This window comes from Glycine soja, chromosome 7 (assembly GCF_004193775.1).
Source record: "Glycine soja cultivar W05 chromosome 7, ASM419377v2, whole genome shotgun sequence".
Lineage (NCBI taxonomy): Eukaryota > Viridiplantae > Streptophyta > Magnoliopsida > Fabales > Fabaceae > Glycine > Glycine soja.
The window spans coordinates 1,307,452-1,320,619 of record NC_041008.1 but is presented as its reverse complement, the minus strand read 5'-3'; the positions used below and the strand labels follow the sequence as shown (position 1 = coordinate 1,320,619).

General features: G+C 31.8%; 1 non-coding gene and 1 pseudogene across 1 annotated transcript; one reads left to right on the top strand and one right to left on the bottom strand.

Annotated features, from left to right (window-relative positions):
• Nucleotides 1-1,853: 1,853 nt before the first annotated feature.
• On the top strand, nucleotides 1,854-8,892 carry LOC114419219 (annotated as a pseudogene).
• An 806-nt stretch (nucleotides 8,893-9,698) lies between these two features.
• Nucleotides 9,699-9,771, bottom strand: TRNAK-CUU. The gene has a single exon. It is a non-coding gene; the product is annotated as a tRNA-Lys (tRNA).
• Nucleotides 9,772-13,168: the final 3,397 nt, after the last annotated feature.

The following is a 13,168-nucleotide window of genomic DNA, read 5'->3' as shown; positions in this document are numbered from 1 at the left end:
TTAAAATTTCTCTTTGAATTTAATTTCTATCAATCACATCTTTAAAAAGTTAATTCCTGTCTTAGTTACCTTACATTTATTAAATATATAATTGGTGAGTAATGCTAAATCCTCCTACTATATCCTTCTGCAAATCATAATATGATATTTTATGATAAGTATTGAATGAAAAGTAAAAGTATTTATTGTCTTAGAAGTATTAAACATATTTAAAACTTACCATAAAAGATAGTAGAAGATAGATTAGGAAGATTAAGAATTATTCATAATTGGTTGGTGATATAATTTTTTTTTCTCTGAGTATAGCAATGAAACTCACAAGCTAGAGTTTTACTTTCTATTCATTGCTAGGGCTATATGTTGGGAGAGTATTATCTTAAATGAGATTAATATTTATTAAGATTCAATTTTCAACCCTAAGCAGCATCCAATCTCTAGTTTCAGCGTCGTTAATAAATTAGGTAGCGTATGGTACCCGTCCATTAAAACGCTGTTAACAGGACAACAATAGCATGCATCTATATTCTATAGTAATAATAATAGCTTCATTTGTTCTCCATTTTTTTAGTCTTTTTTATCCTTTAATTACTATTAATTGCATATCTCTCTTGGTTTCTCTTTTCAAAATTTCTCTCAATCTCCTAACTCTCTGTTTTTCTACAAGAAAAACTGTTTTTCGGTCTCTCAAAAATTATCTTTGCATTACATGATCAAGAATATATATACCTTCTAAAAGCTAGTTTTAGGAACAAAGACATATTTTGATGTCAAAACCAATTCAATTATAATAATTGAAAACAGTTATGGTACCTCCACATAAAACCTTTCCACTTGTGCCATTTATAATTTTAAGTCACACACCACAATTCTATTTCAACAATTCTATTTCAACTTCCTGCATCAATTACATAGATTAAAAAACCCGCATATATAGTAATACTCTAATTCTAAATACGCACCCAAAAAAAAATAATGGAAACAAAGAGATTTTTTTTTTACAATAATCTATACAACAAGACAAAGAATGGAGAATAATATGACTTTTAATAAATAATGTGATAAAATAAGAAGAAAAAAGAATTGTTTTATAAATTTTGTATGATTTGTTGTATAAATAACACAACTCTATAGCATATGCCTTCCACGTGCCTTATTTATCAAACTAATTTTGACCTTATGTAAGTTACATCTGAGAATAGAATAAGCAAAAGGAATTTAAAATTAAAAACGAAAATTGGTTTTCAGATACACAGTAATCGGAACACACCAGTTTGTGCATGCCCTATCCAAGGTATATAAAGACATGCTTTCCCACCCCATTTCCATTGTAATAAGGAAAGCTTAATATACATCTGAAATAACCTATATGTTCTTTTTTCATCTTCTTCAGTACGCTAATTCTTTTAGCCCTTTCTCTTAGTTGTACATTTCTAGTAGCTAGAAATAAGAAAATAATTCATAGATATCCAACACTAAAATGGCACATAAACAAAAAAAAAAAAAAAGTGTAAGTAACTAATTAAGTATAATAGATGATGAGATGAAATAGGAAGAGAGAAAAACTATAAGTGTATGATATATATGAGTATATATATGATCACTCCAAGAAATAAGATTGTTCTATGGTGTTCACCTCACCATAACACTGCATTAGCTTTAACGAATAAAAAAGGCTTGTGGATGTTGCAAAGGTTGTATAGCTATAATTACCTTGGATGGAGGACATGAGGGAATAAGTGATATATATATATTGAGAGAGAGAGAGAGAGAGAGAGAGAGAGAGAGAGAGAGAGAGAGAGAGAGCAAGTAATAGTTTACGTGCGAGCAGTTCTACAGTTTAGAGAAACGGTATAATGGAGGATATTACAAGGTCTTCGCAGCGGCGTGAAGAAGATGATGGAAGATCTGAAATGGGCTGCACTTGAGAAACTCCCCACTTACAACCGTTTGAGGAAAGGGTTGTTGACCACTTCTCGTGGAGTCGCCAATGAGATTGATATAGCTGATCTTGGATTTCAAGAAAGACAGAAGCTGCTGAACAGGTTGGTCATGATCAACGTTGTTGAAGAGGACAATGAAAAGTTTCTGTTGAAGCTCAAGGAACGAATTGATAGGTAAGGAATAATTAATAAGCATTCATTGCTCTTGCTTCTTTGCTTTTTCCATCTCTCCTATGTTCTTATTAAATTTTTTATAGTTTTGTTTTTGTAATATTCTAATTCACTTACTAGCTAACAATATCATAGTGTGATTATAAGCTCTCTATCATGTTGTAATTACTAATTTACTTTTTCAGATTTGGGATTGATATGCCAACAATTGAAGTTCGATATGAGCACCTAAACGTTGAGGCAGAGGCTTACGTGGGAAGTAGAGCTTTGCCAACTTTTCTAAACTTCCTTACTAATAAAGTGTAGGTACGTTTGGTATATATATTCTAGCTCAGAATTTTGTGTTTCTTTTGTTCGGGAGTTAATTTCACACTCTTACAATATTATTCTATTTGGTCTTCTAGAGTCTCTTTACTTCTCTCCATATTCTCAAAGGAAAAAAGAAACATGTGACTATCCTTAAAGATGTTAGTGGAATCATCAAACCTCACAGAATGACACTACTTTTGGGTCCTCCAAGTTCAGGAAAAACCACATTCCTTTTGGTCCTGTCAGGAAGACTTACTCCCAATCTAAATGTGAAAAGCAATTTTCCTTAATATTTGTGTTGTTTCCACTCTTGTCTTTTAGAAAGTGGTAGTTTTGGTTTAATTTAGATGGCCTTGTGTCCTCTAGGTATCAGGGAAAGTGACTTATAATGGGCATGGAATGAACGAGTTTGTTCCTCAGAGAACAGCTGCATATATTAGCCAGCATAATGTTCATATTGGAGAAATGATAGTTAGGGAAACCTTGGCATTCTAAGCAAGGTGCCAAGGGGTTGGAACACGTTACGGTTAGCTATTGTTTTTTTTTTTTTCATTTCTTTCTAATCATGGCCATGCCTATTTCTAATGTAAGGTTACTTTTTATTATTTGTTATGATCAAGACTTGCTGTCTGAGTTGGCTAGAAGAGAAAAAAGCGCAAAGATCAAGCCAGACCCAGATATTGATGTCTACATGAAGGTAAAAAGAAGCTGTTTTTTATTTTGATTAAAAAAAAGAAGCTATATCATCAATTTTTATTGTATTAATTTAGTCAATTTTGTTGTTATGGGTATAATATTTGTGCATCAATTTGGCTTGTGATACATCAGGCAGCTGCAACCAGAGGCCAGGAGGCAAGTGTGGTAACGGATTATGTACTAAAGGTAACACTTGAATAAGGTTTTCTCATGCTTTTAAGATTTGGATAAAATATGTTTTTTTTCCTCAAAACTTGGATTTTGTCCAAATAAAAATTTAATGACATGTGGTTTTAGAGTGGTTCTAGTTCCCCATCAAGGACTAAAAACACGTGTTTCTGTTAAAATATAAGGTAGGAATTCAAACCAAATTTTGAGATATTTTGAAAGATCAAAACATGTTTTATCATAAAGATTATTATGAAATGAACACACAAGGTATTTACGTTAATATTTTGCAGATTTTGGGGTTGGATATATGTGCCGATACAATGGTGGGGAACGAAATGCTAGGCAGTATATCTGGAGGACAAAGGAAGCGGGTAACTACAGGGGAGATGCTGGTTGGACCAACAAATGCTCTATTCGTGGATGAAATATCCACTGTCTTAGACAGCTCCACAACTTTTCAAATTGTGAGGTCTCTCAGGCAATATGTTCACATTCTTAATGGAACTGCAGTTATCTCTCTAGTCCAACCAGCACCAAAGACTTATGAACTTTTTGATGATATTATTTTTATAACTGAGGGTCAAATTGTCTACCAAGGACTCCGTGAATATGTTCTTGAACCTTTTGAATCTGTGGGTTTTAAATGTCGTGAGAGAAAAGGTGTTGCTGACTTTCTTCAAGAAGTAAGTCAAGGTTTACTATTTGTATTCCTTGATTGAAGTTTTTTTTTGCTGAAAAGTGAAAACTATATACATAAAATTTATATCTCTTACTGCCAGGCAACTTCAAGAAAGGATCAAGAGCAGTATTGGGCGCACAGAGATGAACCACACAGGTTTGTAACTGTTACTCAATTTGCTGAGGCATTTCAGTCATTCCATTTTGGGAGGATAATTAGAGAAGAGCTTGCAACTCCATTTGACAAGTCCAAGAACCACCCAGCTCCATTAACCACTAAAAGGTATGGTGTTGACAAGAAGGAATTGTTAAAGGCTAACTTCTCAAGAGGGTATTTACTTACGAAAAGGAATTCATTGTTTACATCTTCAACATATGCCAAATGAGTTCTAGTTTGCTTTATCTATAACAATATATAAAGACTAACAATTTTTACTGTACATTTTTTGGTATATTTTACCCTTTAACTGCAATTTATGCATTGTAATTACTTATAAATTAATAGTTCTCATTCACCTCACCTGTCATGTCTCTCTTTGGGTCAGTATGCATAAATGTTTTTTATTTACAATTGTTTGATCCTTTGATACTATATTTGAAATTATAACTATTTTGAATACATGGTTTCTACTTTTGGTTTTTTTTTCATATGTTTTTTGTAGCTTATGATCCTGGCAATATTTACCATGACAGTCTTTCTGCGAACTGAGATGCATCGGGATTCCTTGGATGATGGAGGTGTTTATGCTGGTGCACTATTTTTCGCAGTAATAGTGCATACGTTTAATGGATTGGCTGAGATGTCAATGACAATTGTAAAGCTTCGTATTTTCTACAAGTAACGAGACCTTCTATTCTATCCTTCGTGGGCATACGCCATTCCCTCATGGATCCTTAAGATCCCTATTGCATTTATAGAAGCTACTGTTTGGGTATTTCTCACCTACTATGTAATTGGATTTGATCCAAATGTTGGGAGGTAAACAAGTTTCCTTTATCTATTTTCAATGAGTAAGGGCTAGTTCTACCCTTTTACTAGTAATCTTACTTCTGGTGTGAAGTCTCATTTTTTATGCAGGTTGTTAAAGCAGTACCTTATGCTATTACTGATAAACCAAATGGCTTCTGCATTATTCCGAGTTATTGCAGCACTTGGTAGGAACTTAGTGGTGGCTAGCACATGTGGGTACTTTGCACTTGTTGTCCTTTTTGCATTGGGTGGCTTCGTTCTGTCAATAAGTAAGTTTAGTTAAAGAATGTAAGGAAATTGTTGCATTCATCAGATAATGGCAGTTGATATTAATGCTTCTTTGTTTTATTGGCAATGATACAGAGGATATGAAGAGCTGGTGGATTTGGGGTTACTGGATTTCACCTTTAATGTATGAACAGAATACGATAATGGTGAATGAATTCCTTGGGAATAATTGGAATCGTGTAATTTCTTTAACTAGCAACTTTAGAGATAATTTATTTTTTATTCAAAAACGTGTAGGCGTAATTTATTTATTTTTCTTTACAATTACAGTTCACTCCAAATTCAAATAAGACCTTGGGAATTCAAATTTTGGAGTCTCGTGGGTACTTCACACATGAATATTGGTATTGGATAGGAATTGGGGCATTGATTGGATTTATGTTCCTTTTCAACATTATATACACTTTGGCTCTCACTTACCTAAGTCATAAGTAATTTCACATTTGGTTATTTAAGATTCTTATAGTGAAGCAAAACTTGATTAACAAGCATACGTTACTTTTACAGCATTTGGCAAGCCACAGACAATAATAATTGAAGAATCAGAGGGCGATATGCCAAATGGGAGAGCCCGAGAAGATGAATTAACACGCTTAGGTGATCTATATTATCTATATCTCTCATGAACACCCAATGAATGTACGATATTTCAATTTCAAGTATGTGCTTAGGTGAACAGTTTTTTCTGTCATACAGAAAATTCGGAAATAACTATTGAAGTTGTGAGTTCTAGCCGCGAAAAGAAAAGAGGAATGGTTCTTCCTTTTGAACCATATTGTATCACATTTGATCAAATAGTATACTCTGTTGATATGCCACAGGTAAGTCAATTTCATTGAGGTTTCTAATAGTGATTTTACTTTTCAAGGAATGCCAGCAACACTCTCTTTAACCCTCCCTTTTTTATTGGTTAAAATGTAGTATTAGAAACTATAAATTTTAGTGGGTCATACTACTTATGTAATGACTCTCTCTCTCCTAATTTAGAAATAGGACCCACCAAATTTTGGTATTTTCAATAGATTACGGTCAATAATAAAGGGATTGTTAGTGGTGCATTTAGCCTTGGTGTTCTCACAGCCTTGATGGGTGTAAGTGGTGCTGGTAAAACTACATTGTTGGATGTTTTAGCTGGAAGGAAAACTGGTGGGAATATTGAGGGAAACATAAAAGTTTCTGGCTACCCCAAAAGGCAAGAAACATTTGCTCGTATTTCTGGTTATTGTGAGCAGAACGATATCCATTCTCCCCATGTTACCGTCTATGAGTCCCTGGTCTACTCTGCATGGCTTTGTTTACCAGCACAAGTTGAATCCAACACTAGAAAGGTTAGTTAGCACTTATAGCTTAAAAGACTTAAGAGCCAAAACATAACACCCTTTGTTTTTCTCTTCTTACTTAAAGTTATATGGTCCAAAGCAATTTACAAAGTTAATGTTCCGTAGTACATTAATAAACTGAATTGGCTTTTTGAACTTAAGAGACCGATCAATGATCCTGTTTGGTTTCCCATCTCATTGCCAACTGACATGCATCCCTTTTGATGCAATAGGATTTAGCTTCTGCATTGTGACCTGAAATTTAACATAAACGTGTACATAACGAACATGTAACCAAACAGAAAGTTATTGTTATCACTTTTGGATCTGAAAGAAATATGGTTTTAGTTGTTCATTGAGGAAGTCATATGGAACTCGTGGAGTAGAACCCATTGAAGAACTCACTGGTTGGTTTGCCTGTGAATGGTCTCTTGACAGAACAACGCAAAAGGCTAACAATAGCAGTTGAATTAGTGGCTAATCCATCCATAATTTTCATGGATGAGCCTACTTCTGGGTTAGATGCGAGAGCTGCTGCAATTGTTATGAGAACTGTTAGGAACACAGTTGACACAGGAAGAACAGTTGTTTGCACCATCCATCAACCAAGCATTGATATATTTGAAGCTTTTGATGAGGTAAGAAATGACATGAAAATATATTTGAATATGTTTTTTATAGTTCTGTCCATTACGCTTGAATCTAATATATGCTACATGTGATTCTAGTTATTCTTAATGAAGCATGGAGGACAAGAAATGTATGTTGTGCCATTGGGACCTCATTCTAGTCAATTGGTCAAGTATTTTGAGGTTAGGTGCAACTTGAAATTTATTTTATTTAAAGTAGGTAGCCATGGTTTTTGCTTGTATTTACTTCTTTTTCATTCTTTTCTATTGGCCAGAGCATTGAAGGGGTTAGTAAAATCAAAGATTGTTACAACCCGGCAACTTGGATGTTGGAAGTCACAACTTCAGCCCAAGAACTTACCTTAGGTGTTGATTTTCATGAGATATACAAAAATTCTGAGCTATGCAGGTAAGGTAATATGCATGGATATGAATTTATATTAACTTTTACTTATATTTCACAAAGGCTTAGAATATTATACACGAATGATTATTCTTCAGGAGAAATAAGTTACTTATAGCAAAACTGGGAAACCCCATTCCTGGTTCAGAAGGATCTTCATTTTCCTACTCAATACGCTCAGTCACTTTTGGTCCAATGCTTGGCTTGCTTATGGAAACAACATTGGTCCTATTGGCGCAATCCGCTATACACTGCTGTGAGATTTCTTGCAACTATTGTGGTAGCCTTGATGTTTGGAACAATGTTCTGGGGCCTCGGAGGCAAATAGTAAGCCAAAATTCAGTAACTTATAAATAACAAATTTAATTTAGCCAAAAGAAATTTTAATTTTGATTCCTTTTGATCGCTTCCAGCTCAAGCAGACAAGACCTGTTTAATGCCATAGGTTCAATGTATACTGCTGTTGTCTTTATTGGACCCCAAATTTCTGGCTCTATACAACCAATAGTAGCCACTGAAAGAACTGTCTTTTATAGAGAAAGAGCTGCTGGAATGTATTCTGCCTTGCCTTATGCAATTGCACAAGTAATAAGATCATTTTATGGAAAGGAAACATAACTGTACTACAATCTACATACCCATTTTAACACATCTCACTCCTTTTTTGTCATAGGTTATAATAGAGCTACCTTAGGTTCTTATGCAAGCTACATCATATTTTGTCATAGTTTATGCCATGTGGGATTTGAATGGACTTTAGAGAAGTTCTTTTGGTACATGTTCTTCATGTACTTCTCATTGTGCTACTTCACCTTCTATGGCATGATGGTTGTGGCAGTTACACCAAATCAACATATTGCTTAAATTGTGGCTTATGCATTTTATATAATTGGGAACCTCTTCTCAGGATTTGTCATTGCACAACCTGTTAGTATTGCCAACCTTTGAATACATTATTTCTATGAATGGATTCAATGTTTGTCTTTATGTGGATTTTCACTGTTATTTCCCATTTTGTACCTTTTTTATAATAGAGCATTCCTGTGTGGTGGAGGTGGTTTTATCGGATATGTCCCGTGGCTTGGACCATATACGGGTTGGTTGCCTCACAGTTTGGAGATATAACCAATGTGATGAAATCAGAAAATGAGTCAGTGCAAGAGTTCATAAGAAGTTATTTTGGTTTCAAGCATGACTTCATAGGAGTTTGTGCAATTATGGTTTCTGGGTTTGTAGTGTTGTTTCTTCTTATTTTTGCTGTCTCAATCAAGCCCTTCTTCAACTTCCAAAGGCGATAGATCAAGTTCTTAGTGGCAACATGAGTGATCCTTTACGTTTCCAAATATATTTTTTTCTCTAGATTATTGAATTCTCTAATAGTAATACTTCTTTATCATATCCACGCACCATTTGCCTATGAAATTCAGGTTCCCTCTAGAATTAACTTGAATTTATTTAAAATAAATTAAACAAGCAAGTCAATATGTGTGACTTTTGTATAACTATCTAGTATTAGTACGTGAAATGCACAAAATAAATGTTTATTTTATATAACTAAAGTTTATAATAAATAAATATTTTGAATATATTATAATAAAAATTATAATCAATAAATATTTTTAACATGTAAATTACATTTTGCATGTATCATAAAAATTAAATTAAATTGTGATATAAGGTCATTTTTAGTTATTGATAATTTATTTTAAAAATATTAAAATTTAATATAGAATAAAGATGAAAAAGATAGATGGAAAGAGATATAAAATGTTAAGAAGAAGAAGAAATTAAAACAATCTTATTAAAGAAAAACTTACAAAAATGTTCTCATTGAAAAATAGGTCCTAAAATAATTTTTATTTATGATAATTATTCTAATTTATATAAAAAAAGATTTAATATCAATAAATACTGATAACAACACTAACACATTTTAGAATGAAGGCAGTAATATCTTTTAACTTAGTGACGGTCCTTAATTATTGCTGGGCTCTCAATGATCGTCAGAAATATGAGCTTGTCGTGGACTCGTCGTATATGGGCCTTTCTTATTCGTTTATTAAGACCCATACCATAGGCAAAAATATTAAAATAATAAAAGGTCAATGAAAAAACCTACGCCTACGCCCACCGTGGGGCTCGAACCCACGACCACAAGGTTAAGAGCCTTGCGCTCTACCAACTGAGCTAGACGGGCTTTTATTTGTAATTTTCAATTTACCTTTATAATGAAATAATATTTTCAATTTCAGTATACTAAAGCCAAACCATCATCATACTTAAAAGGATACTATTTTCATTCACAAGTTCTTAAGCCTTTAAAAAATAATTAATTTTATAACACAAAATAAAAAAATCATTAATAATTTATGTTGAGAAAAATGGAGAAATTTTAATTAGTATAATAATTTTTTTAATTAATTAATTTAAACAAGTATAAAGAAATTTCCTTACTTGTTTTCCTTCTTATTACTATCCATTCAAAGAATAATTTTTTACCATATTCCTCTTATATTTTCATTTTTTTTTATTTTTCCCTTTTATTTCACTTCTATTCGAAACATATATACATATTTGTACAAGAAAAACATGATATGATTTAGATATGGATGGAGTGATGGATAATGTGATATTTGGTGATTTCAAAAAAGAAAACACTTAAATCACACTTAAGTTGTGTGGCATTTTATTGCTGGATAAATTATAGGATAACTTTTTGTCCCAAGCATGAAGCACGAAGAAAAAAAATTATCTCACTCCTTGCATTTTTCTCTTCCCTCTCTTTTTGTTAAACCACTATTGTTCGTTGCATTTGACATTGTCAACTTCCTCCTTCAAATTCCAATATTCAAATTCAATTCTTGTTCTTGTTCTTTTGAAAAAAGAGTTGTAATTATTCTTGATGGTTGTGGACATGGCCAATGAAGAAATAGAGAAAAAAGCAGATAAACGCAGCAAAATGGGTTTGTTCACTACATCAAAAATCACTTTTGCCGACAAGTATTGTACCTTTTTACTAGCAATAAAAATAGCCACAAAAAAAAATATCGACAATTATATTATGGTCAGCTTTTCTACGGTCAGTAAAGCCATTATCGGCCATTATAATGAATGTTGGTAAAAACCATTTCTATTGTCGAGAAAAATTGTGAACGACCACTAAAATTAGTTTTCCAATTTCTATTATACCCATTCAGTGACCTTCATTTATTTTTAATATAAAAAAAATACATTATTTATTTAGATAAATCCTCCTTGCTTCTTCCAACCACAATCAACATAATTACAAGGTATGCACACATATAAATAACTAACTATCACTCTCAACTCATTCAATAAATAATAACTTTTGAATGATATACAGAAAACAAGTTATAATTAGTGATACAGAATCATGGCGGTGAAACCTCCTATTCCAATAATCAGGGGTGAGCATCAGGCGGGTTCAGGCAGAAATCGGTCGTTGGTGTCGTCGGGTATGTCGGATAAAGCAGGTGGGTATGCTCGGGTTTGAAAGAATAATAACTACCCTTTAGTTTTTCCAGAGATATAGCTTCGAGCTTCTTCAGTTGCTTTGAGTATCATCGAGAAAGTCCTCCCCTTTTAACTTTTGCGTTCGGGACTATACAAACGAAACTAGGTCGAAGGTGTTGAGGTGGTAGAACTCCCTTTGTTGATATTTTGTTCTTGTAATGGGCATATGACCATGAAAGATACTCTAGTTTCCAGCATTAGACTAAGCAAGGTGGGTACTTTAAGGTGAGAAAGAAGCTCTATGCCCAAGGTGAGTTCCAAACATGGATCTCTTATTCTCTTCCCATGAGTTTGGCACACTAATATTTTACCTTGATAATCTTTTAAGAGCAAGGTCAAAAAATGTTTCACACAATAAAATACCATTACCAAAGTGATTAGTAATTTAGTATGATATCAAAATCTAATAAATTAAATCTCAAACACCACAAGATAATTAGAAAAATACAATACCAATGAAGAATAAAAATATAGAAAATTAGATATGCATTGAGTGATATATTTTTCTATCAAAGCAAGACAATGACTTTTGTTCACGTTCCTCTGTAATTAAAGATAAAGGAGAAAATCGGGTTAAGGTTTCAAGGAGAAAGATGAAGGAAAGACTTCTGTACCTTTGCTCACAAAAATAATTAATATTACACGCGCGCGCACCCATATAAATATATATATATATATATATTGTGAGTATTCACACGTACTTGTATCTTCACCCATTAAATAAATAATTTTTTGAATAATTATTCTACCTATATTGTGAGCAATTTTCATGGTTAATCATAAAAATTATTACTATTTATTTTTCCTATTCTTCGTAATTAGGGATCATATAACCCATTAAGCTTGATTAGCCGAACTGCAAACTAAAAAAAAATGGAATGTTATAAATTTTATTTACTTAATAAATGTAATATCACCTTAAAGATCACTTCTTGAGGAGGAAAATGTTTATTTTCGGAGAGAAACATAATGAGTCAATATTTTTTTACATCAATTTATTTATTTAAGTTATTATTGTTATTCCAAGTATATATTTATTATTATTATCATCATTATTTTAATTCAATTCTTCGAATAGGAAATTTTATATTCTAATTTAGGCAAAGTTATTAATATTTTAGGTCTTTTAATTAAATTTGAGTTAATGTTATGAAATAAGAATTTTTGTTTTTTTTTTCCTTAAAAGAAAACGGGTCAACCCACTAACTTGTAAGCTCACTCGTTCATGGTAGGTCGGTCAGCTTGCCCTATCCTAGTTATGGCAAACTAAAATGAGATCATTCAATCTACTTTATCACCCTTGTTTGCAATATATTTTTTGAAGTTAATATTTTTATTGTTTCAATTTTCTTATTGTTATTCAAAGTACACATTTTTTTTTAGATATTCAAAATAAACGTATGTTATTGTTATTACTTTTTAATTTATTTTATTAAGTCAACTACTTGAATAAGAATATTTATATTCTAATATAGGCAAACTTATTAATATTTTAGATTCTTTAATTAAATTTAGATTTTTTCAAATAAAAAATTAAATATGGATTAAGTTTGATTTTTTATTTTTATCTTTAATAGTTTAGTCTATTAACTTGTCAGATCACCTTCTCACAATTGGTGAGTGAGCATATCGCATTCTATGTTTAGCAAATTAAAACGAAGTGGTTTGAGATACTTTATCATCCTTGTTTGTAGTATGTTTTTTTATTACGCATTTTTTAAGTTAATGTTCTTATTGTTTCAATATTTTAATATTATTCTAATTATACCTTTTTATATATTCAAAGTACACATGTATTATTATTATTATTATTATTATTATTATTATTATTATTATTATTATTATTATTATGTGATTTCTTTCAATAAGATAAATTATATTCCAATTTAGGCAAAGTTATTAATATTTTAGATTCTTTAATTAAATTTAGATTTTTTCAAATAAAAAATTAAATATGGATTAAGTTTGATTTTTTATTTTTATCTTTAATAGTTTAGTCTATTAACTTGTCAGATCACCTTCTCACAATTGGTGAGTGAGCATATCTCATTCTATGTTTA